At 56.0% G+C, this 24,693-nt stretch overlaps 1 long non-coding RNA gene across 1 annotated transcript; it reads right to left on the bottom strand.

The window, feature by feature from the left end:
- Positions 1-12,461: 12,461 nt before the first annotated feature.
- Positions 12,462-15,018, bottom strand: LOC122479851. Its single transcript, XR_006296448.1, has 3 exons — positions 14,858-15,018; positions 14,212-14,380; positions 12,462-13,059 (listed from the first exon to the last, which is right to left on the bottom strand). It is a non-coding gene; the product is annotated as an uncharacterized LOC122479851 (long non-coding RNA).
- Between the last annotated feature and the right edge of the window lie 9,675 nt (positions 15,019-24,693).

The raw sequence follows: 24,693 nt of genomic DNA, 5'->3' as shown, positions 1-24,693 counted from the left end.
TGTCCTTGGGCAAGTTGCTTAACCTTTCTGTGCTTCTGTAAAATGAGGTTAACATAGTCTCTACCTCTTGGGAGTTCTAAGCAGCAAATGAGTCATCAGAGGCCGTTAGAGGGTGTTTGGCACAAAGTAGGTACTTGCGAGGTTATGGGGACATGAATGATGGCCACGGTGATGTTACTTCCTGGCTGCAAACCCAACAGCGGCTCCTTCTTGCTCTGACACAATGCAGAGCCTTGTCAGGACGCAGGAGCCTCCTTGGTTCTTGGGTGCTCCCCACCACCCCCACCCCTGCCGCCACCCACCCAGCCCCGCCAGAGCCCTGCCCCGTCTTACTTGTCCATAGGCCTCTGCAGTGGCCGGTGGTCCCTGTTGGAGAGTTCCTCCTCCTGGAGCTCGTACTCTCTGGCCAGCTCGCCCTGGTCCCGTAGGCCTCAGCTCAATGTCACGTCCTCTGCAACATTTCCCCAGCCTCCCTGTGGGACCACATGTCTCCCCTCTGTGTGCCCTCAGCACACGTGTCCTTTTTCTAGCCACAACCCACCCCTCTCTTTCACCTTCTCCCAAACCCCCGTCATCATCATCATCACCATCATCATCATCATGATCTGCTCCTTTCACTGTCCCCTCGTTACCTCTGGGGCAGGACTTGAAGTGGAAATTGTAGTAGCTGCTCCCTGAAAATGTCCCTCCGGCTCTGCCAGGAACACGCACGCCTCAGCATGGAGTCTGGTGTTTGTAAACAAAGGTGGTGTCCACACCTCTTGGGGAAGTTCTTTCCCCTTTGTTTTTAAAAAAATTTTGGGGCGCCTGGGTGGCACAGTCGGTTAAGCGTCCGACTTCAGCCAGGTCACGATCTCGCGGTCCGTGAGTTCGAGCCCCGCGTCGGGCTCTGGGCTGATGGCTCAGAGCCTGGAGCCTGCTTCCGATTCTGTGTCTCCCCCTCTCTCTCTCTGCCCCTCCCCCATTCATGCTCTGTCTCTCTCTGTCCCAAAAATAAATAAAAACGTTGAAAAAAAATTTAAAAAAATAAAAATAAAAAAAAATTTTACGTTTATTTATTTTTGAGAGAGAGAGAGAAACAGGGCATGAGTGGGGGAGGGGCAGAGAGAGAGGGAGACACAGGATCCGAAGCAGCTCCAGACTCCGAGCTGTCAGCACAGAGCCCGACACGGGGCTCGAACTCATAAACCGCGAGATGGTGACCTGAGCCGAAGTCGGACGCCCAACCGGCTGAGCCCCCAGCCTCCCCAGGGAAGTTCTTCCCCTTTACTGGGTGTCTCGGGGGTCACGGGGAGACAACATGGCAGTGCCACTCATGGCCTGGCTCACCGAGGGTGTCGAGTGGCAGTGCCCTGGGTGTCTGGATGGTTACGCGGGGAGATAAACCGGTGGATAAGTGTTCAGGTGGGAGGGCCGGTCATTCCGGCGAAGGCTGGGGAAGGGCTGTTTACACCCCTCTCTGTGAAAAGGCCCCCTGGGCCCCCTGGCAGACTCACTGTCCTATGTCATCATAAAACCCTGTGACAAATTAATGGAAGTCATTTCTAGGGAGGCCCCCAATGAGTAGACATCTCCTTTCATTGTTGTTAAATATCACAAATGAAGAATGTGTCCTGGAAACATATGACACACGGGGATTTTGCTAAATGCCAGGCTCTTGACCGCACTTTGGGAATAACTGGCTGAGAGCAAGAAGTTGGTTTAACCAAGAGGGGAAGCTGGATAAGGGTTGCTCGTGGACAGGATCTCCACGGGACTCTGCCGTTCTGACATCGGTGTTGTAAAACAGGCAAATTCTCATAAATCACCTTTATGTGCCCAAGGAAGACGATGCTATTTTGGGCTCTGGAGACTTTTAAAAACAACAGCTCAGGATGTCTGAGTCACTCAGAAGGAGAGCAGGCCCACCTTCCAAGAGAGGGGAGACTCAGGGTACAGAGGAACGGGGGTCTCCATGGGAGGACAGGCCATGGGGGCTCTGGCTCAGAGAAGTAGTGGAGATGGCTGTTTGTCCTGAACGAACAGCATCTTCCCCACTGCCGTCCCCGCTTCCCTCCCACCTTGGGCTCACGCAGGTGACCAATGAGCAATGATATCGTACCTTCTGGAAACTGAGACAGGCTGATGGACAGCTTCCAGTGCAGATGGAGTGCTGGGAAACCCGAGTATGGCTTGTGTCTCTTCCTGCTACAAGGCCGTAAGAGGGGGCCGGGCACCCCCGCAGTCAGAGCCCTCCCTAGAATTCTGGGAACCTGGTCTTCGTGTTTTTATTTGTGGTTCACAGATTCCCGGCTAGAATAGCATCCTGGGGGGACAGTGGGACCGCCAGAGAGCGCACTTGGCTCTGTGGTCCATGTCCTGGGGACACCAGTAGGAGAACCCACCTACATGATGGATGGCAGCCCGCCCCTCCCCAGGACCACCTGTCCACATTCCTCGGAAGCAGGGTGTGACCCGCCAGCCCCCATGGCAGGTATCCTGACTGGGTGTGCCGATATACCCAGCTGCACGGAACAAAGTCTCAGCCCTCCCTGGGGTCCACTCTCTACCTTCCTACTGACCTTTCTTGAGAAGCTCCACGTCAGGCATACAGGAAGTGCCCCTGGATCCATTGCCTCCCTTCCTGTCTCTGGACGAACCCCCCGACTATGTGCCCACACTTAGTAGAACCTGGAGTTGCAGCAGGATAGAAGTCCCTGCCTGCAGGAGACACCTCGTCTGGTGGGGGGTGGGGAGCAGATGGTCAGAGGGGTAACATAATGCGTTAGTACCTTTTAGGTGTAGATAATGTAAAGATTATCTCCCCCTGTGGGAGGCTGAGCGATGGCCTCAAATATGCCCATGTCCCCACCCCAAAGACCTAGGAATATATGACCTCACGTGGCTAAGGGACTTTGCAGAGGTGGAGGGCATGGTTCTGGGTCATCAGTCGGGACCCTGTCATCACAGAAGTCCTCATAAGAGGGAAGCTGGGGGTCAGAGCCAGAGACAGATTGGAAGACATTGCCCAACTGGCTTTGAGGAGCACGGACGGGGCCACCGGCTGAGGAGGCCAGCAGCATCTGGAAACTGGAAAGGCAAGAAAGTTTCTCTCCTGGAGCCTCCAGAGGGCACGCAGTGCTGCTGCATATTCATTTCGGGACCTCCGGCCTCTGGAACGGCAAGGAACGGCAAGATAAGAAATCTGTGCTGCTGATGCATCAGTCTGTGGGCTTTTGCTAGAGCAGCCATGGGAAAGTAACATCTCCGCTCAAAGCATCCATGAACGAGGGACCGGGGTTGGAGGGGTGGGCTCAAGACCGCTGCAACAGGGAGGGCCCACCGAGGCGCGACCCCAGACGAGAGGGGTGAGGCAGGGCCAGCCCAGCGCTGGTGGAGGCGGGCGGAGGTATGGCAGTGCAGGCCAGATGTCACGGCCGGTGTCCACCCTCCCCCATCGCCCTGCCCCAGTTCAGCTTCCTGTCCACCACCAGACTCCCACAGCTCTGCACACAGCCAGCTCACCAGGCTGCAGGGTTAGTTCTCAGATTGTCCTGAGATGTTGTCTGCTGGCCCTGGGGTCCTTCAGAGAGAGCTGGAGGGTGTGGGCTGGCCTTGGCAGGGGCTCCAGAAAGGCCCACGTAGTGAAGAATTTACCACCTACGAGTGGTCTGGCCCTTGCTCTTGGCTTCTGAGAGGGGACCTGTGTCATCCCCATAAGAAGGTCTTTGTTTAAGGTGGAGACGACCACGTCAGCAAGACCAGCCCGGGACTGGATGGGGGACGGGTGCTTGGGCCATACAGTGTCACCCAACCTGGGGACTGAGAAGTCTGTGGGCACCAATCGGTCATCCATCAGTTGTGCCCATGCCATGGGGCCCTGATAAAGCCCCAGGCTCAGGTGAGCCTGCCTGGTTGGTGACATTTGGTGTATGTTGTCACAGCGTGGTGCTGTGAGCAGTGTGTGTGTGTGTGTGTGTGTGTGTCCTGTCCCTGTGGGGAGAGGACAATGTGAACCTCATGTGTGGAGACTGCCCAGACTGTGCCCCACGTGCCTCTGCCCTGGGCTGGTTCTCACCCGCACCCCTGCCCTATAGACCAGAGCTGCGAGTGCACCACTGTAGCGGGCTCCGAGTCTTTCTAGCAAGTTATCCCACAAAGGGTGGTTTGGGATCCCTCCCGCTACCGATGCCGGTGTCGGAAGTGAGGTCAGTCTTGCCTTACCCAGGACCGGGGTCCTCTGACCTCAGCAGTCTGGCTAACTTCAGGTACCCCTCCCCAGTGTAAAAGCCACACCCTTCCTGGAGGGAGAGCCAACATGAACCCCAGGCCCCAAGCACCAGCCTCCCCACGCAGGGCAGACTGTCCTCAGAGCCCTCGGCGTGGCCCGTCCCAAAAAAAGGGCTCCGACGGCCGCTTCCAAGTCCCCGGTCCTCCGCTCTGACTTGGTTTTCTCTCTAAGGAATGTGGCTTAGGAGAGCTCCAGGGGCTGACCACCTCAAAAATGCAAATCAGTATAATTTCAATCAATACATGTAGCACAGAGCATTAAAAATGCGAATTCCAGGGGCGCCTGGGTGGCGCAGTCGGTTGGGCGTCCGACTTCAGCCAGGTCACGATCTCGCGGTCCGTGAGTTCGAGCCCCGCGTCAGGCTCTGGGCTGATGGCTCAGAGCCTGGAGCCTGTTTCCGATTCTGTGTCTCCCTCTCTCTCTGCCCCTCCCCCGTTCATGCTCGGTCTCTCTCTGTCCCAAAAATAAATAAATGTTGAAAAAAAAATTTTTTTTAAATAAAAAAAATGCGAATTCCCTGCTGTGTAGAGAGCAAGAAAGAGCAGCGCCTTGTTTAGAGAGAGAATGCCGCGGCAGGGGGACCCTTCCGGATCCCAGTGTAAATTCCATCCTTGATTGGGACAGAGGAAGAAGGTGTGGCCGCAGCCGGGGCCGGGGACGTCGGCGGCGTCTTGCTGCACCGGCTGGGCTGGCACTGTTATGCCGACGGGCGTCCGCGGCAGGCCCCTGGCACCCTGGTCCCTCGCAGGCAGAGGGAAGAGCGCGCACCTCCCTGCGCCCTCCTCTGCCTCCTCATTCTCCGCCGTTTTCCACTTCCCTCTCCCTCCTCCCGCTCCTCCTGCTCAAGCCTGAGATGAGGGCTTGGTGCTTGGAGGGCGTCTTGCTCCCTGTGGGCGCAGGAGTGAGAGGGACCGTGCCTGCTGGGGGGCGGGGAGCCCCGATTCCAGCCCAGCCCGCACCCCTGGTCGCCCTGAGGGAAGGTTTGCCTCCGTCCTTCACTCGGAGTCCACACGCCAGACCCATGACGCTTCATTTCGCGGGGCCACCCCTCGGGTTCCTTCCCTGCACCACGGGCCCGCAGGGGCGGGACACTCTGTGCGTGCGTTAACTGCCTCTGCCGTGTAACAAGGCACCACAAATCCAGCAGGCTGAATAACGCCTGCTCGTTATCTCATACTTGCTGTGGGTCAGGAGTCCAGGCTGGTCCTCTGGGCGAGTCTCACAAGGCTGTACTCAAGGTGTCAGTGGGGTCTGGGGGTCTCATCTGAGGGCAGGGTCCTCTTCTGAAATTCCACAGCTGTCGGAAGAATCTAGTTCCTTGCAGCTGTAGAACTCACGGCGGTGTCTTTCCTGAAAGCCAGCGGGAGAGAGGGTTCCCACCTCCGGAAGGTCCTGGTCCTTAGTGGAAGAACCTTCACCTGATTAAACCAGGCCCAGGCAGGATAACCTCCCTTTCGATGAGCTTGAGCTCAAAAGATTAGGGACCTCCATGGCCCCCACAGAATCCTGTAGTCTGTGGGCGAGAAGCAAGCCACAGCTTCCGACCGTACTCAGGGTGTATCCTCATCATGGGGCCATGTCCCAAGGCAGCCTACTCCCGGGGCCATGACACCGGAGTTTCCGGTCCCAGGTTGGGACCCCACATCACCATTGGTGACCTTGGAGGTTCTGGGCTGACCCCTCCTGTGCCCCTTCGCTCCCTGACCCAGGACCCTCCCCAGACACGGTTGTCTTCACTCCACTCAGTTCTGCCCCACCCAAGGCAACCCCAAGGCCTTGCTTTCCTCATTTCCTATCCACTCTGAAAACCGAAGCAAAGGCGTCCCCACAGGGAGGTCGCTCCTCTGTCACCACCCCAGACACTGCAGGCAGTCTCCTCCGCTTCCTGAGCCATCCTCAGGGCCCCCATTTGCTCCTGGCCAGCCCCCCTTCCCCTCCCCAAAGCAGGGCTCTGCTCGGCCTGGCCTGACAGTGGCAGAAATGGCCGCCTCCCACCCCCGTGCCTGCCGGTCACCTCCCGTGGCTGTCCGGTTATTTCCTATGCGTCTGGGGCACTGAGAGGGGGGCACCCAAGACTCACCCCCTGGCTGAGGGGGCCTGCACTGGGCTCGGCACCCGTGGGGCCCGGAATCATCCTGTCCTGCCAGGTGGACGTTGCTCTGGGATGAGGAACCCGAGACGTTGAGAGAAACTGAGGCCTGCCTGTGCCAGCTGACACACGGGACGCTCGGTTAGATGTGAAGTTCAGAGAGACAACAAATATTTCTGTATAAATATATCCCAAATATTCCACGGGCTCCACCTACCCAGAGAGTACTGGCGGTTTATCTGCAATTCAAATTTAACCGGGCGCCCTGTGTCGCACAGCTGGTGACAAACAGAGAACAGGAACCGAAGTCCGGATCCATCTCTAGAGGCCAGGCTCTTCCCTCTGCTTTGCAATCCTCTTGAGGACACAGACATGTTGACATCTGTCACCCTGCTTTCCTCTGCCTGCAAGTGGGGTCTGCAGCCTGAGCCCTGGGCCACCTGGAGGCAAGAGGCAAATGCGTGTGGATGCGTCAGATGAGTTAGAGGGTTTTAGCTCTTGGGGTTGTTGGATGATGTTCTTTTTTTTTTTTCTTTTTAAATGTTTATTTATCTTTAAGAGAGAGAAAGAGAGACAGAGCATCAGCGGGCGAGGGCAGAGAGAAAGGGAGCCTCAGAATCGGAAGCAGGCTCCAGGCTCTGAGCTGTCAGCACGGAGCCCGACACGGGGCTCGAACCCACAGACTGCGAGATCATGACCTGAACTAAAGTCAGACGCTCAACTGACTGGGCCACCCAGGCGCCCCTATAGGATGACATTCTTATGAATGTCGTCCTTGTGACCTGCTACAGACTCGTGTCCCCCCTGAACGTGTATATCAAAGCCCCGGTCCTCAATAAGGTGTTGTTAAGAGGTGGAAACTTTGGGACGTCCTGGGGGTGGAGCCCTTGTGAATGGAATTCGTGCCCTTATAAGCCGAGACAGAAGACAGGGTCTCTCTCCACCACGTGAGGACACAGCGGGATGGTCCCGCACCGAGCCCCAAACGTGCCAGCCCCCTGATCTTGGAGGTATGGGTCAGGAGTCCAGGCAGTGAACATGTGGCTCAAGCCCCGGGCCTGCGGCGTTTGCTACAGTGGCCGAGCGGCCTGAGACCCTTGCCCTCGCGCACCTGCTCCCGCACAGGCAGGCCCTCCAGAAGCCCGCGGGCCTGTTCTCTGCCTGATGTGTTCACCGATGCCAAGCAGGCCTGTTCCGTTAGGCCCTCGGACGGGAAGTTATGGGGCACCATCGTTTCCAGAGCACCTTTCTCTCCCCCGCTCACCGCCACCCATCTCCAGACGTCGTATTTAAATGATTAAGCCGACAAACAGTTTTATTTCCTCCGGCAGCTGACAATTCCACAAAATGGAGAGATTTTAATTTGAAGTGGCACAATAAAAATCCTTCCCTTCAGATTTAGTATTCACAAATACTTCAGAACTCAGCGAGGAGGCTTGAGACACAGCCCTGGGAGCTGGCGGCCCGGCAGGTGGAGAGGCCACCGCCCCCGCGTGTAGGGACAGGCCCGCCCGGCCCACTGACCCTGCTTCTGGAGCGGGGGCCCCGCACCGTGAGCATCGGCCAAATGTGGCTGCACCCCACAGCCAGCGACTTCTCACCCTGGAACATCGCCAAGTGCACGGTGTTTGGAGATGCAGAGCTTTGGGGTGCAATGTCCGTTCTCAATGTCCCTGGAGGTGGTGGGCCGGCCCAGCCTCCTCATGGGCAGCGGGTCCGCCCTTCCAAGCTGACCTGTGCCTAGCACAGCCCTGAGGACACTGAGCGCTCAGAGTCTGGTGCAGGCGGAGCCGCTCACCCCCAGTGGCCCCAGGGGAAGGCCCGGCTGCTGCTGCTCCTGGCCACACCCCGACAGCACGCCCAGCCCGGCAAACCTGCAGGAACCACATGGGTCGCACTCGGGGCTGCAGGAAGGGGGGCTGAAGCTGTCGTCCCTCCCGCTGGCCAGCCGCTCCTCCCCGTCCACCCCCAGACTCCCCGAGAGAAGGTGCTGGGCTGCTGTCCCCACTCTCGTCCTGCCCCTGCTGGACCTGGTGTCCCCACTCCCAAAGACAAAGATAAGAGAAGCCCCGCTTTGACCCCTGATGACAATGCCCCCACCCGTGCAGATTCCAGTCACTAAGCCTGAAATAACCTGTTCATAGAAGCGCATCCCCGACCAGGCCCGAGCCCCCTCCCAACGAGGTTGCCTCACGGCAGGTGCCCTGCACAGGTGCCTCCGAATCACCGCATTCAGGTTTGTTCTGCCTCTGCCCCTGGGGGTGTGGCCCACGTCTTCTCCCCCATCCCGGACCTCTCAGCCCCCCTGGGTGATGTGTCCCCAGACCCCACCTGGCACACCCCACCTTAGCCTCCGCCTGTTGCCCCCACACCTTCTGGGGCTGGTTCACCGGGCCCCCTGCAGCCTCAGCACGTTGGAGGGGGGCTTTGTTCAGGAAGCCCCACTGGCCACCCCCTCTTGGCCAGATTAAGCGTCCTCTGCCCAACCCTGAGCAGGGGCCAGCACGTAGCCGGCACTTGGCTCTGTGCTTACCTGTCACATGTCCCCTACACGAGTGGTCTGGGCGGCCATCCTGTATCTCTACACACACACCTGGAAGCAGGTGTCCGGGAGCACACACGTTCAGCAAACCTTTGCCAAATGAAGAATGGTGTCTGCCCAGGCCACTGCCCAGGCACACACATGACATTAGGGGTGGTAGGAGCCCATGACAGAGGTCCCCCGAAGACTCTTGATCACCTCCTTCCTATAATTCTGCTCCTTCCATTCTCTGCCCAGACCCCCTTGGGCAGGCTCCAAAACGCTGACTGCGTGTTTAGCTCTGTGGGGCACATAAGAGGCGCCCGATCAAAGCACACTCGGAATGAAAGGCAGCCTGGGGGCGCCTGGGTGGCTCAGTCGTTATACGTCAGACTCTTGATTTCGGCTCAGGTCATGGTCTCACGGTTTGTGAGTTCGAGCCCCGCATCGGGCTCCACGCTAAAAGCGTAGAGCCTGCTTGGGATTCTCCCCTCTCTCTCTGCCCCTCCCTTGCTTTTTCTCTCTCTCTTTCTCAAAATAAACAAATAAACATTAAGGGCAGGCTTTCATAAGGTGATTCAGTTTATTGGGTCATTTACAGACCCGATGACCACGGACGGGAGGGAGCTTCAGGCTTGCCCTCATCACAGCGCAGAACGCATGGGAATCAAAGTACTGCCACGGATCTGTCTGGAAAGTCCTCCGTTTATAATTTGGACAAATCGCTCTGTGTCCTCTCTCAATGCGTGTCTGCGTGCAATGTGCCTCGGGGAGGTATTGATTTATTTTCTGTTGTGAGAATAGCACCTTGTGAGTGGCTTCCCCATGCAGGTGCAAGGATGTGGCCCTCTCGGGGCAGCAGAAGCACCCCGAGTGCACTCCTCCTCCAGACGGGACTCCCATGCTCGTCCGTGGGAGCAGGGGAGCCCGGAGGGAGCCTCACTTCTTCAGGTCCCCTGGTCGTGCCTCAGCAGTGACGGAGCAGGATCCCAGGGGGAAGGGAGACAAATAAGCAGAGATGCTGGTCGTGGGGGCAGGGAGGCACCAAGGGCTCCACGCACAGGGCTAACGCTGCCCCAGGCCAGAGGTAACCTCCGAGCGAGCCAGGGGAGGTGAGCAGATGGGGTAGAATGGTCCCCTGGACGGGACGCAGGTTCTAGAGTCCGATCCACCTGAGTTCAAAGCTCCGCCCTGAGAGAGGCAGCCGTGTGGCCTGGGCACAGAGAAAGCCTCTGGGCTTCAGTTTGCTCACCTGCAAAAACCTGGGAGAGTGGGGGTGTTTGTACAGCATCCCCCCCGGGGAACCAGGCTCCCCGAACGAGCCGTGGGTCCTGATGACAGCGTCCTCAAGCCCCTCCCCCCACAAGAAGGAGGCAGGGCCGTCCCCAGAGCAGGGCCGGAGCCTACGTGGCTCTGAACACAGGCCGCCGGTTGGAGACATGGCTCCAGGAGACCCTGCTGGTGCCCGGGACCGCCTCCCTCTCCTCCTGCACATGGAGCTGCCAGATCTCCAGCCTCCCTTTCTGTAGAGGAGGCCACGTGTCTGCAGGCCGGCGGACGGTGAGCAGAGAGACCGACTCTGTTCAAACCTTCCCAAAGGAGCCCCTCCCTCCACGGGCTTCCCCCTTCTGGCAGCCGGGATGGAGAAGGTGCCCTGGCGGGCCTCGAAGATGATGCGTTGGAGGGGGAGAAGATGAACAACTCGGGAAGAACGGCTCCCGGATCAAGCCAGGACACCGGGCTCCAACATCTGGTGCGCCACAGAGGGGGCAGATGGCAGAGAGAGCCAGCCCGGTCTGCCGGTGCAGAGAGCCCAGGGGACGAAGGTGCCACAGTGGGAGGCCGGCGGTCGGGAGGGGCCCCGGACACAAGGCTTGGGTTCAGGGACCCAGCCTGTCGGGGGCCGGCTGCTCCCCGGGCCACCCCCACGCGGGGCCGAGGACCCCCTCTGTCGCCTCAGGGAGTTTGGGCCGCTTGCCTTCCGGAGCCGTGGTGGGAACTGTCTGATCGTGGATGTAAAGCACGCGGCAACACCGGGAAGCGGTTCTCAGGGAAGTTCCAGCCCTCTGCCCGTCTCGTCCCATTGGCCTCATCTCTGGGGCCTGGTTCACGGTCGAGAAAGCAAGTGTCGGTGCATGTGAGTGGGGCGGAGGGATGCCTGCTCACGGCCTCCAGCCCCAACTCCCTGACAAAGTTCCCGTGGGAGGGGTCTCTGGGCCAGGACTGGCCTGAGAGCCAGCTGGGGGGAAGGTGCCCACGGGCACGGGAACCACAGAAGTCTTGCTGAAATGCTGACTCGGGGCCCCTGCCACAGTGCCCACGCGGGTGGTGGGTGAACTTGAGAGAAGGCAAAGTCTGAAGATTCTGTCTCAGCCATGGTGGGGTGGCCGCCGGGAGACACGGGGCCAACCCCCTGGTCTGGAGGCGTTGGGTGAGGACAGGAGCAGAGAAAAATCAAGTCTCTTGGCTCCTGGGCTCATGGACACCCTGGCAGGAACGGCTGATTATCCCCCAGGAGGGTGACTGCGTCCCCGCTCAGGCCGCTACCACAGAGCACCAGAGGCTGGGAGCTCAAACACAGCCGGCGTTTACTGCTCTGGAGCCCGGGAGGCTAAGACTGAGGCACGCGGCATCTGGCGACGGCCGGCTTCCTGGTGGAAGCGGGAAAGGAGAGCTCTGGGCTCTTGTTTCGGGGCACCGATACCACTCAGTCATGAGGGACCCACCCTTATGACCTAATTACCCTCCAAAGGTCCCACCTCCAAATACCGAAATGCTGGGGTTTAGAATTTCAATGTATGGATCTGGGGGGTCGTACAAACACCAGCCACAACAGTGACCTTAGGCCCGGTCTACACCTGCCTCCCCTGCCCTTGTCAGTTTGGCATTTCTGCCGGGGTTTTCACATTCTAACCAAGTATTGTGGTGAATGTTAAAATGAGCAGGTGCGGTCTGGGAAGTGCCACCTTTTGGTCCCTGGCTTCTGGGACGGTCTTGTCTGCTAGTGTTCTCCATGTGTACAGTGAGCAGTTTTATTTATCTAAAATTTTTTTTTAATGTTTACTAATTTTTGAGACAGAGCATGAACAGGGGAGGGGCAGAGAGAGAGGGAGACACAGAATCTGAAACGGGCTCCAGGCTCTGAGCTGTCAGCACAGAGCCCGACGCGGGGCTTGAACTCACAAACCGTGAGATCGTGACCTGAGCCGAAGTCGGATGCTGAGCCGACAGAGCCCCCAGGCGCCCCTGCAGTGAGCAGTTTTAAGTTAACATATGGTCGAAGCTGAAAGACCGCCCGTGATGATAGACTGTTCTGGAGACGCTTTCCAGACCCTGTGTCTGCCTCTCCTGCCTCCCAGCAAGGGCCACACTTGGTGGATAGCCGGGTGTGCTGTGGCCCATGCCACCACCCACAAAACCCCAAAGCCCCCAACTGGCAGTCAGTGGGATCGGTGGGACATTATAAACCGAACGTATGTGAAACCTGATGAAGGCCGAGGCCAGCCATCCTGCCGTAGGGCATCAGACCGCGAGCAGCAGGCACGCTCTCGCTACAAACGGTCCTTTCTTTATTGCAGGGATAAAGACACAACGAAGTGCTCATTTTATTGTTTGCTAATGCTTTTAATATTTTGCAATAAAGCCCTTTGGCAGCAACGAGCTAAAATAATGAAAGTACACGTTTATCGAAAACCAAGCGTTTGAATTTCTTGAGGTCATTACAATTACGCGGAAGCTATAGTTGGCACAAAATGCTCATTCATGTTGTCCGCAGGCCCTCGCAAGGACACGGATCACACAGAAGCTTCTGCCTCCAACATCAGTGGTCCCTTGAAGAAGGCTTTGCCCAAAGACAGGATTTTACCACGTGTGGCTGCAGAAGGTCTCTTGCACATCTCACCTGGAGGCATGACTTTTCTTTTAGGTTACCCTCCGTCCTTCCAAACTCAACCGGCTCATTTCAGATTCTAATTTTTCTTGTGCACGTGTGAAAGGCCAGCCGTTAGCTGTTAATACGTCAGTGCCACCAGCAGAAGAAGGATTTGGCAAACTGGTAAAGGGAGCCAATCTTAACCCATGTCCTCAGATACTTCAGACGGGAAATCGGTGAACTCCAAGAAAGGTTCGATGTTTTCAGTCCAATTTATGACCTAGAAATACCACTTTCACAATTTCATCCTGTTGGAGGCAAAGCACCAGAGATTCTTACAAGCACTAGCAAATTCACTGAGGAAGTTCCCCCCCGCAGATAAAGCTACTTGTTTTATGGTGGTGATAATACGCATGTGTATGCGATGGAAGCTTCCTCACAAAAGCCGTGTTCTTATAGTAAAAAGACGTGTGGAGCAGATATCTGAAGGAAGAGCAGGTTGTGGAGAACACACAATTCAACATTGTGCCCAACGCGGTGAGCCGATCTAACCATCAGATCACGTAAGTTGTCACAGATCAAATCATGTCAGTGTCGCGGACAAATTTACAAATATTTATGTGCACTCAGTTAAAGTAACTAAAGAGCGACCTGTTATAGCAAGAAGATACTGAATTAAAATGAATTTAAAAAAAATAAAGCCTTCCATGTGGTAGTTTGTGCCTTGCTGCCCGCCATGAGGAAGGTTGTAGGAACACTTGAGCTTTTGGAGAGCTTTGTAAATGCATCTGAGTGTCCTGTGATGGCCTGAAACTTTTGTAAATAAACCCTCTGAGTGTTTTGGTTGCATCAGACAATTTAACGACAATGACAATAGCCAACAGAAACTCCAGCTTTGGAGCCTTTGAGGAAATTATAGTTATTGAAAGCAAGCTTGCAAACAGGAAGACACTATATTTATCCAATACAAGGTTGAGGGGGTGACAAATGAAACAAGTCCTGACAGCATATAGGATTTGGCTTAGAAATTATATGACTGGGGCGCCTGGGTGGCTTGGTCGGTTGAGCGTCCGACTCTTGATTTCGGCTCAGGTCATGATCCCAGGGGCGTGGGTTGGAGCCCCATGCTGAGCACGGAGCCTGCTTGAGATTCTCTCTCTCTGTCCCCCACGTCCTCTGCCCCTCCCCTCTCTCTGTCCCCCACGCCCTCTGCCCCTCCCCCCTCAAAATTAAAAAAAAAGAAAGAAATGATATGATTGTGCTTTGGAATAATAGCTCAACTAGTAGACAGCATCTTTTAATGAAGCCCTAATTTTCATTAAGCAAATTAGTATTTTGTACTGGAACAGAACAAAATAAAAATATCTTCAAGTTCGCTGCATCTAAACATAAAGAAATGTTAGAGAGAATCACGTATGAGAACAACGTCAAAACAGGTAACTTATCTGATGAGTTCTTACCTCGTCGGAGTATTTGCCAAAGAAAGCTTCTCAGGACAGAAACAAGAAGCCAGACTCCATAAATGCATTTGGGTGAAATATTTACATGTTTCAATGTGGAGAAAAACTAGTCATGAACATATTCTCTGTAGAGCTGAATTTGCTCTGAGCTTACCAGGTACCCCTGCACCTGCAGAGAGAAAATCATCTCAATTAAAAATGTTATGGTCTGACAGAGAGGAGACATCTTAAAGTGTCAACAATTTCAAATGTACTAACCAAAAAAATTACAGTTTTGAGGGAGGACACAAGCAGTTTTATGGAAAAATTTTTAATGCTAACATTCTAATGAAAAATGCTACTCTTTAAAAAAAAATTCCGGGGCGCCTGGGTGGCGCAGTCGGTTAAGCGTCCGACTTCAGCTCAGGTCACGATCTCGCGGTCTGTGAGTTCGAGCCCTGCGTCGGGCTCTGGGCTGATAGCTCAGAGCCTGGAGCCTGTTTCCGATTCTGTGTCTCCCTCTCTCTCTGCCCCTCCCCCGTTCATGCTCTGTCTCTCTCTGTCTCAAAAATAAATAAACGTTAAAAAAAATTAAAAAAAAATTCCAATGGGTCTACGAATATAATAAAACCCACTTAGCCAAAGGAAATACTTCAAAAATACACACCTGTAATTATTTTTAGTGCCCGCCTCTTCTGCCCCACCTCTAGTGCCCCAGTTTGGATGGAGACTGAACGCTCAGCCTGTATGTCTGCCGCACAGGTTTTCAGACTTCAGAATCTTCCGGAAGCTTATTTCATTGTGATGCGGGCAATCTGAGACCTGTTCTGTTGCTGGTTTTCAATCAAGGGATGATGTACAACACAACACCGTGACACGCAAAGATCTGAGGCATTGGGGCGCCTGGGTGGCACAGTCACTTAAGCATCCGACTTCGGTTCAGGTCATGATCTCATGGCTTGTGAGTTCGAGCCCCGCGTCGGGCTCTGTGCTGACAGCTCAGAGCCAGGAGCTTCTTCAGTTCCTGTGTCTTTCTCTCTGTCTCTGCCCCTGCCCCACTCACACTCTGTCTCTCTCTCCTTCAAAAATAAATAAACATTAAAAAAAAAAAGATCTGAGGCATATAGTTCACTAAGCTTTGACATACGTGTACACCCATATGGCCAACACCCAAGCAAAAGATGGAACATTTCCATCATTCTGGAACCTTCTTTGTGCCCCTTTGCAGTTAATCCCCCACTCCTAGGTAACCAGTCTTCTTCTTGTCTGAACTCACAAGGATCTGGGTCTGGGCCCTGGCTTAGTCACAGGCCAGCTGTGCACCATAACTTGGGTAGGTGCTCAAACTCTCCAAACGTCGCCCTCCATCCATGGAATGGAGTTGAAGGGTTGTTGAGAGATGCCATGAGTTAAGGTGTTGGCAGAGCGTTGGGCATAGAGCTGGCACTGAATAAATGAAAGCACGGTCGGTGGTGATTGAGGATGGAGAACAGCTTCCATCAGTGTAGGATTCCATCACCGTGGGGGTGTCCAAATTCCACAGACAATTCTGTCGAGGTGTCCTGCTCTGCCCCACCTGTCTGCCAGGTGTCCTACCTGTCTACCCCTCCCTGCCCAAACTCCCTGTAGCCTCCCTTTGTCATTTTTTAAACATAATTTATTGTCAAGTTGGCTAATACACAGCGTAGGCAGTGTGCTCTTGGCTTTGGGAGTAAATTCCCATGATTCATTGCTCACACACAACACCTAGTGCTCATTCCAACAGATGCCTTCCTCGGTGCCCATCACCCATTTTCTGCTCTCCCCCCGCCTCCCCCCCATCAGCCCTCAGTTTGCTCTCTGTATTTAAGAGTCTCTTAGGGTTTGACTCCCTCTCAGTTTGTAACGATTTTTTCCCTTCCCTTTCCCCAAGGTCTTCGGTTAAGTTTCTCAAACTCCACCTATGTCTGAGAACAGAGGATCCCTGTCTTTCTCTGACTGCCTTATTTCACTCAGCATAATACCCTCCAGTTCCATCCACGTCATTGCAAATGGCAGGATTTCATTCTTTCTTGTTGCCAAGTAGTATTCCGTTGTGTAGCCTCCCTTCTTGAGACAGGCTTGTGACCAGTTCCGATGGAGATGGGCTTCTATCCTCTCCCTGAAAGCCCTTCTCCCTGGACACTCCAAGAGAGAGCCAGGTCCCCACTATACCTACATGTCCCCCTCCTCCAGCCCCTTCCCACGGCCCTTAGCCCTTGTGGCACTAGTCCATGAAGATAAGCCCCATGTTCACCTGGGTGGCTGAGCATTGGTTGAGTGTCCGACTTCAGCTCAGGTCATGAGATCTCACGGCTCATGGGTTTGAGCCTCGGGTCGGACTCCACCGTGCTGACAGCTCGGAGCCTGGGGCCTGCTTCGGATTCTGTGTCCCTCTCTCGCTCTATTTCCCCTCTCTCTCTCTCTCTCTCTCTCTCTCTCTCAAGATTAAATAAAACATTAAAAAAAAATTTTTGATGATAAGCCCGATGTCCCTGTGGGGTGCTGCCCTCGGTACTCCAGGCACCTGACACAAACCAAAACACACAAGACAAGTGAGCCTCAGCGCGAAGGACCTGGCTGCTCGCATCACAACGGAGAGCAGTGTGCATCTGCATTCTCTTCTACTGTGATTAATCAGAACGCCATGATTATGAGGGCCTGGGAAGGGCGGTTTTACAAACTGAATGTCACAGCAATCCCACATGGGAAGTGGGGACCCTTGCCACACCCACGTTACGGAGGACAGAACAGGCTCACCCACACCACCCAGCTAGAAGGTGCCGGAAGGGGACTTGGAGGCTCGCTTCTCTGCCTCTGCCTCCTGGCTGCGTCTGATGGAGATGTGGGGGTGCACATCCTGAGTGCGTCTCATCCTTCACGGAGCTTCACAATCACCGGGGAGTGTTCCCTGGCCTGGTTCCCAGAGGCCCAAAGACAGCAGGTCTGCCTGTGACAGTCTGCCTGCTTAGAAGTCCCGAGGAGATTCTAAGGGATACAGGGGCCACCGCCCTCGTGTCTCAAACTCTTGACAACATGGGAGCCCTGTCCCATCTCAGGGGCTCCATGTCACTTTGCTCAATTCCTGCAAGGATCTGTGACCACAAAGGGGACAGGGAATGCGGGGGGGGGGGTGGCGCTCACACTTCTGGCTTTCTGAGCCCCTGTCCCCTGCACCCAGCCTCTCGGGGCTCAGGCCCCCACCCCCTACCCCTTGGGAAGAGGCCGTGCAGAACAGTGAACGTTTCCCCGGAACTCACTCTCACATGTGTACCCCGCGATGCAAATACCAAGGAATTATTTTTACCTCGCAAGGGCTTGTTGAAAGTGTCTGATAATGTATTTATAACGGCCCGAGGAACTCAGCTAGTAACAACCACCCTGAGTGACAAGGAAAATTGTTAGAAATTGTTCCCTGTAAAAATAACGAGCCCCACCGAAACGAGCCAATCCAAAGAGCCTTCTGGCGGCTTCCTGCACAGACAGGCGTGGGGGGATGCAGAGCCCTGGGGGCAGAATATGGGCCCTTTTCTGACACAGGGTCTGGGGGAGCAGAGGGTGGGGACTGCTCTGGGTCTTGGTGACGTGTAGCAGCTCTGTCCCTCCGGCACAGCACTGGGAGAGCCAGGAGCACTGTGGCCGGAAGGGTCTTGGGGAGATTTTGTTCCACCGCCTGGGGGGGGTGACTCAGGTCCATATCCACGCTAGCCGCTGGAGCCCCCAGGACCTGCGGCCAGCCCCCCGGGAGAATGCCTCCCCCCGGGGCGCTCAGGCTCCCTTCACCCGGTGCAGTACAAGCCAGCGCCACGCTGCCCACTTCTCATGCGCCCCCTGTCACTCCCTCCCTCCAGGGGAAATGCCTGGCCTGGCTGGTGGCTTCCTCCCAGATCCCTGCCCCACAGGGAGCAGGACCCCCTTCTGCACCCCAATAGATCCAGCCAGGGGTGTGACCAGAGCTCACTGCGGGGCCTGGGGACACCTGTCTGCTTATGCTTCCTCAGCTAGAACAGGATGTTCTGGGGCCCACGGGCTATGCCTTCACCTTTCAAGTTCCTGGGATTGAGTAAGGTCACGAATATGCCCTGAACCTGAGCACTGGAGGAGCGGATGAATGGCTGTACGTTCGCCTGCGTGTGTCTGCGTAGTTGCCAGCTGTATATACAAGACCCATCACCCCATCGCATTAAGGAAAGGGTATCTGTGTGTGTTGCCCGTTTCTCGTCACCACTGCTGACTTTCAGTGACTACGTCTGCAGGTTTTTCAGTCTGGATCTCTCCCTGGTCCTCACTCCTACCTTTGCCCTGCGTTCAGGGCTCATCGGCTCTCCCCTGACTCACTTCTGCAGCCTCCCCGCCTCCCACTGCCCCTGCAAAGCTCCCTTCTTCGGGGCCCAGTCTGCACGTGTGTCTGTTCTCTCTCTAGCCTCACTGTGGCTCCCCAGTGCCCAGATGTGGAGGCCCAGTACCTCTGCAGCACACAGAGCAGAGCCCTCCACAGTGCTGTCCACCCTCCCCGCCCGCTCAGCTCCTCCCTGCAGGGAGTCCCTGCCATGTTGCCCCACAGCCCGTGGTTTCTTACCTGGGGGTCTTTGCACACCTTGCCCCCTTTGCCCCCAAAGCCCACCCTCCCCATCCACGCTCCAGCGCTTTCTGTCCTGCCCAGATTCTCTTGAAGAGCCAGCTCTGGGGCCAAGTCCTAAGGACCCCCCTCCCCCCACCCCCAGCCTCCCGCAGCAGGTGCATTCTGAAATCTGGAGCACCTGCCGCATGGTCCTCTCTTCCTGGAGAAGTGAGGCCGGTAACTGTGCTCCTCACCCTTGAAACCCTGGCGGGAGAGTCACCTGCACATCACATTCAGCGGCACGTGTGTGCGTGTCCCTCGGGCCGGCTCTGAGCTCACGCGGAAGTAGGGAGGCCGCTTGGAAAAGCCACAGTGAGGGGGGTAAGGTTTTATTCAGACCCCCTCAAATAAACGTGGCCCCCCAGGCCCTGCACACACTTTGCCCAACTTCATCCCCGCCATGACTCTGGGGGCTGGTTGTCGATCCTCTACTGCAGGTGCGGGACGTGACGTGTGTGGTGTGGGGCCTCCAGACAGCCAGGTCCCGCTGGCGGGGCGCCTGGGTGGCTCCGTCGGTTGAGCGTCTGACTTCGGCTCAGGTCATGATGTGAAGGTCCGTGAGTTCAAGCCCCGTGTCGGGCTCTGTGCTGACAGCTCGGAGTCTGGAGCCTGTTTCTGATTCTGTGTCTCCCCCTCTCTCTGCCCCCTGCCCCTACCCCCTGCTTGCACTCTGTCCCTCTCTCTCAAAAAGTAAATAAATAAACATTAAAAAAAGTTTTTAAAAGAAACCAACCAGGTCTCATGGGCTCTGGGACACCCCACGAGCTCCACAGCACCCCCAAAACACCCATGCGAGCCCCACATGTAGGACGGCCCAGGAAGGGGAGAAAGGCCACCATGGCCGGAGGCCAAGCCCTCGAGGAGGCCGGGTGGCTGTGTGTGCACCTATCAGTGAGACTCCAGGTCTGGGGCTCTTCTGGTGGGTGCAGGTCAGATCAGGTCAGGTCAGATCAGGGTCAGATCCAGCTACCGTGCAGGAGGCAAGCGGGCAAGGGTTCAGCAGAAATCAGGGCAAGGTAGGGGGTCGGTGTGGAGGGCCGGCCTGATGCAGGACGAAGAACAGGGGGCAAAGGGGCCATTCCCAGGCCGCAGGCTCGGGGCCCCGAGGAGGGTGCACTCGGAGCCTCGGGCTGACTCCCGACCAACTCCCCTTCATTGCAGCGGATCCCAAACCAAGTGCAATAAAAGCCTTTTCTCTGTTGCTGCCAAATGCCGAATATGAAAGCGACAGTGTCTATGTCAGCTCTTGGTTCCAACCGAGTCAGGGATGAGGCAAATTGGATCATTATTCATTTTATCGGTTACTTATGTTTGGAGCAATCTAACAATTACATGTAAAGTGCAAAGCATAAACCAGATTTACAGCGAGACTGTTCATTTACTGCCCCCACTTGGGCACCTGACAATTCTTGTTTCCACTTAGCGGCCCTCCCCCTCCTCCCCCCCTGGGTTCAGCACTCTGCCTGTTTATTTACAGGACGACCCTTGCAGATGATGAGGTCGTCACCGAGCAGGGACGAGTGTTGCTGACAGGTGACGCGGTCCGTGTTCCATCGTGCGGGACCTGTGCAGACACCTCGGAGCCACCACAGGGAGTGGCGGAGGCCCTGGGGTGGGGAACGGGGGCCAGGGGGAGAGACCCTCGGAGGAGAGGTTCCAGCCCTGACCCCTACTGAGTCTCCGTCACCTGGACCTCACAGCACCACCCCCCCCTCCCCCCCCCCGCTTATAGGGCACCTGGGGGATGGGATTGACCTCGACGCAGCCTTACTTGCTCTGCTCGTGAGCTCCCCTCGTTCTCAGGGGCGTCCTTCCTGGTGAGCAACCGGGGTCTGGAAGGGAGTCTGATACCCCTAGCCTGTCCTTCCGCAAAGCACACCCTCCGGGAGCCTGGGAGCACCCAGGGACCCTGCTGGGCACAGCCCAGACAGGATTTCGACCTTAGTGTCAAAGCAGGGCTATCATTGTGAGCTGATCCCCAGAGCTGAGGGATCGTTGGGCAGAGGGGAGCAGAGGCAGGGGCGGGGCGAAGGGAGGGGCAGGCAGCCCACCAGTTCCTGGGTGCGGGGGGAGGGGGGTTGCTGCATGCAGGCTCCACAGCTGGCCTGGGGACCTTTCTGGGGTCTGACCCACCTGGTCGGGCCACAGGGAGCCGGAGGCAGGAACAGAGAGGGGTCCCCGCCCCGGTTCCATGCAGGCAACTACCCACCTTTACCCACCTTCCCACCCTCGCGGCTTCCTCTGCTAACTGAAAGTGGTGAAACGAGACTTGATTGCTGAGGATTTTTATTTACCTGAAAACAAGCAAAAGCACCCCAGATGGTGAAGGGAACAAAGCCAGTTAATGAAAAAAAGGCCTTTGGGAAGACAAAGCCGGGGGGGGGGGGGGGGGGGCCTGATCGCCCCTGGGGATGAGGCGGGAGGGGCCCGGGGTCTCTAGGACCCTTTGTTGTCTCGCTGGCAGAAACCCTCCTAATCGCCACTTAAATCATTTCACTCCTGTGTGGAACTCGAGAAATTTAGCAGAAGACCGTGGGGGGAGAGAAGGGGGAAAAAAGTGTTACAAACAGGGAGGGCAGCAAACCGTAAGACTCTTGAATACAGAGAACAAACTGAGGGGTGGGGGGGGAGCAGAGAAGGGAAATGGGGGATGGGCATGGAGGAGGGCACCTGCTGGGATGAGCCCCGGGTGTTGTACGTAAGTGATGAATCATGGGAATCTACCCCCAAACCCAAGAGCACACTATATCCACTGCCTGTTAGCTAACTTGACAATAAATTATAATAAACAAACAAACAAACAAAGAAACAAATAAGTCAGCGTGTTGAGCACCTTTCGGTGGGTGCTATCAGGCCCAGCGGCAGTGGGGGGCCTCCTCTTCACCCTAGCAGCCCCTGAGACCTCCTTTCTCGGCCGCGCTGGGTATTTCCAAGGTGCCTCCCTCCCTCCAGTGGGCACCTGATTTTTGCTCCCACCATCCACTTCCCTCTTAGGGAAGGGACCCTTGTTTCCTTTGGAAGGTCCCACCCCATGCTCTTTCAGGGGTCCTGTGGGATCTTTTCACGGGAACGCACAAGAGTGAAGCTGGCCTGGTCCCAGTGACCTCCCAGGAAAGGTGGGACAGAGACCAGACTCCAGCGTCTCCCCTGAGCTGAGCTAAGAAAGAGCCAAGCCTTGTGGCCACTGGCAGGGCAGTCATTCTGTGATGACCAGGGGACACTCAGAGAACTCAGGCACGGGAGGGTGTTGGGGCTAAATCGTGTGCCCCCAAATCCACACCCTCCTGGAACCTGTGAATGTGAGGGTTTTGCAGACCCGATTAGCTAAGTGAGGTCACACTGGATCCGACATGACTGGTGTCCTCCTAAGAAGAGAAGGCACATGGACACAGACGGAGGGGGGGCACTGGACAAACAGACAGAGCTTGGGAAGATGTATCTGCAAGCCGAGGAAAACCAAGGATTACTAGAAGCCCCTAGAAGCCAGAGGGAAGCAGGGACGGACCCTCCCCTAGAGTTTCCAGAGACAGCATAGCCCTGCCAACACTCTCATTTCAGACTTACAGCAGCTGGCACCCTGGGACAATAAACACCTGTCACTGAAGTCACCCAGGGGGTGGTGCTCCATTAGAGCAGCCACGGGGAGCCGGCTGCAAAGTGCCACTGAGCCGCAGGGCGTTGAGGCTTTTCCAGGTCTGGACCATCGGGTCAGGAGCTCACCGTGGCCAGTGCAAAGTGGGGTCCGCGTAACAGAGGGTTTCCAACTGACAGGCTCTGGAAGGAAAGAAAGGGCATCACGGGGCAGGAGCAAGGATGTGTGTGTGACTTCCCCAAAGGACATGTGCTCCAGCTGTGTTACCGGCACACAGCCAGGTGCCACCGACCCCAGGCACCCGCAGAATCCCCAACAGTGACCGAATAAGGCCCTGCGTTCAAAATGCTGAGTACGGCGGGAGAAAGAAACGATACTTCTGGAAGAGCCACGGTGAGAATCTGCCGATGGCTCCAGCCTTTCTGTCTGGTCTGATTATCAAAAGCTGTATTTAGAGGGTCACCTTTAAAATAAGACCTTCCAACACCTCACCTTAAATGACCGGGGGAAATACGTTCTTTCTGAGCAACACTTTCATGGGCTACATGTTCCCTCCAAGTTCAATCACTAAAGTTCATTCATAGAAGTTGTGTTCCTATTGACGGGGAAGAAGACGTTTAGCTCCTGGGTGCAGAGCGCACGGGACCACCCCTCACTGACGGCTCACCTTCCCTTTTTCTCTTTCACTGGGGAGAGGAGGAAAGACCACCCTGTTTCAGGGCTTGTGGCCAGGAGTTTGGACTCTGTGCTTTCAAAGTCTGCGTTCATAACGACCTGGTAAGGAACCCCCATTTCTTTCAGCTCAGGAAACACGGTAGTTAAATAACTTTCCATAATCACACCACTGGGTAGTGTTGGAATGTGCGTCTGTCTGTTTCTAAAACTCATGCTTTTTTTTTTCTTGAGTTTTAAAGGAAAAGAGGCCCAGTGTGGCCACGGCCTGAGCTGTGGTTCCACAGAAGGTCTGAGGCAGAATGAGCACTCGCCTGGTTAATCCCCAGTTCGCCATCCGTACAACCTTCCACCTTCGCTGCGTGCTCTAGAACGTGACCCAAAAATCTTAATACCAGGAAGTGCTTCCCAGAGGACGTAATCTGCATTTTGCTTTTCCAGCAAGAAAAAGGGAAGGGAGCGTTCACCTCCTCCCTGCTTTGGGGGGCAGAATGGATCTGCCTCTGGGCTGTTGAGGGTCTGCGCCCTCTTACCCCCGGGGCAGGATACACTGACCTTTATTCTTACTGTCTCTAATGTAGGCTTTTCCCCTAAGGACAATCTGGGCAAAGTGCAGCTGGACCTGGAGGGGCACTGAGGGGCCCCGAGTCCCAAGACAGCGGACCCCTGAGTGGCACACGGACAAGCACACCGGGAAGGGGGCAGCAGGGCGGCCGGGGAGCCCATCCAGGAAGGTCTCTGGCAAGGTCACCCCCTTCCTCTTTCCCCAGCTGCCCCACTCAAGGGGGGCACCTGGAGGCAATTGTCCTTGGAGGAGGGGAGGGGTCCTGATCCAGATGAAAAAGAGGACCCACAGCTGCATTGCCTCGCCACGGAAGCTTCTCGTGATTTCCATCCAGAGGCTGCTTGCTTGCCCCACCCCTGCCCCCCAGGTCTTCCAGTCCAGTTCGTCCCGTCTGGGGAAGGATCTCCTCTTCAGGTGGCTGCACCTGCCGCCTCCCTTCTGCTTGCGCGCTGGCTCCCCTCTGCCCTGGAGGATGGAAGTGTTATCCGCTCAACAAACGCCAGGCTCTCACCTTTTCATATGGAGGGTGTCCCTGCAACAGGCAGAAAACCTGCCTCAAATGTCACCCCACTAAAAACGGCTGTAAGATATGCACGGACCCTCCCCTTTATCCCCAAGGGAAGGGATTCCTTTATGTTCGTGCCCGTAAAGGAGAGTAGGGCCCCCAAGGTGGCCCCAAAGATGTGACCTCATCCCAGTCCCCAGTGCCATGTGACCACCTCTGGAACAAGGACCCTGAGAGGGGGGCCACCCCCAATCGTTCAAGTGGACCCAAAACGCGATCGTGTGCGTCTTTCTGGGAGAGAGGCAGGGGAAGTTCCACGACAGACACGTATCGTGGAGAAGCCCCATGAGCTGCAGAGGCTCCGAGAGCCCCCAGAGGCTGAGAAAGGCAGGGAAGATCCTCCCTCGGAGTTTCCAAGGAGAGCAGTCCCCCCAACACCTAGATTTTGGACTTCTGGCCTCCAGGCTGTGACAAAGGATAATTCCGATATTTAAGCCAACGCATCTGTGGTACTTTGCTGACGTGGCTGA

This window comes from Prionailurus bengalensis, chromosome C1, assembly GCF_016509475.1.
Source record: "Prionailurus bengalensis isolate Pbe53 chromosome C1, Fcat_Pben_1.1_paternal_pri, whole genome shotgun sequence".
Classification (NCBI taxonomy): Eukaryota; Metazoa; Chordata; class Mammalia; order Carnivora; family Felidae; genus Prionailurus; species Prionailurus bengalensis.
Note: the sequence above shows the minus strand (reverse complement) of the source record. Positions and strands in the feature narration are given on the sequence as shown.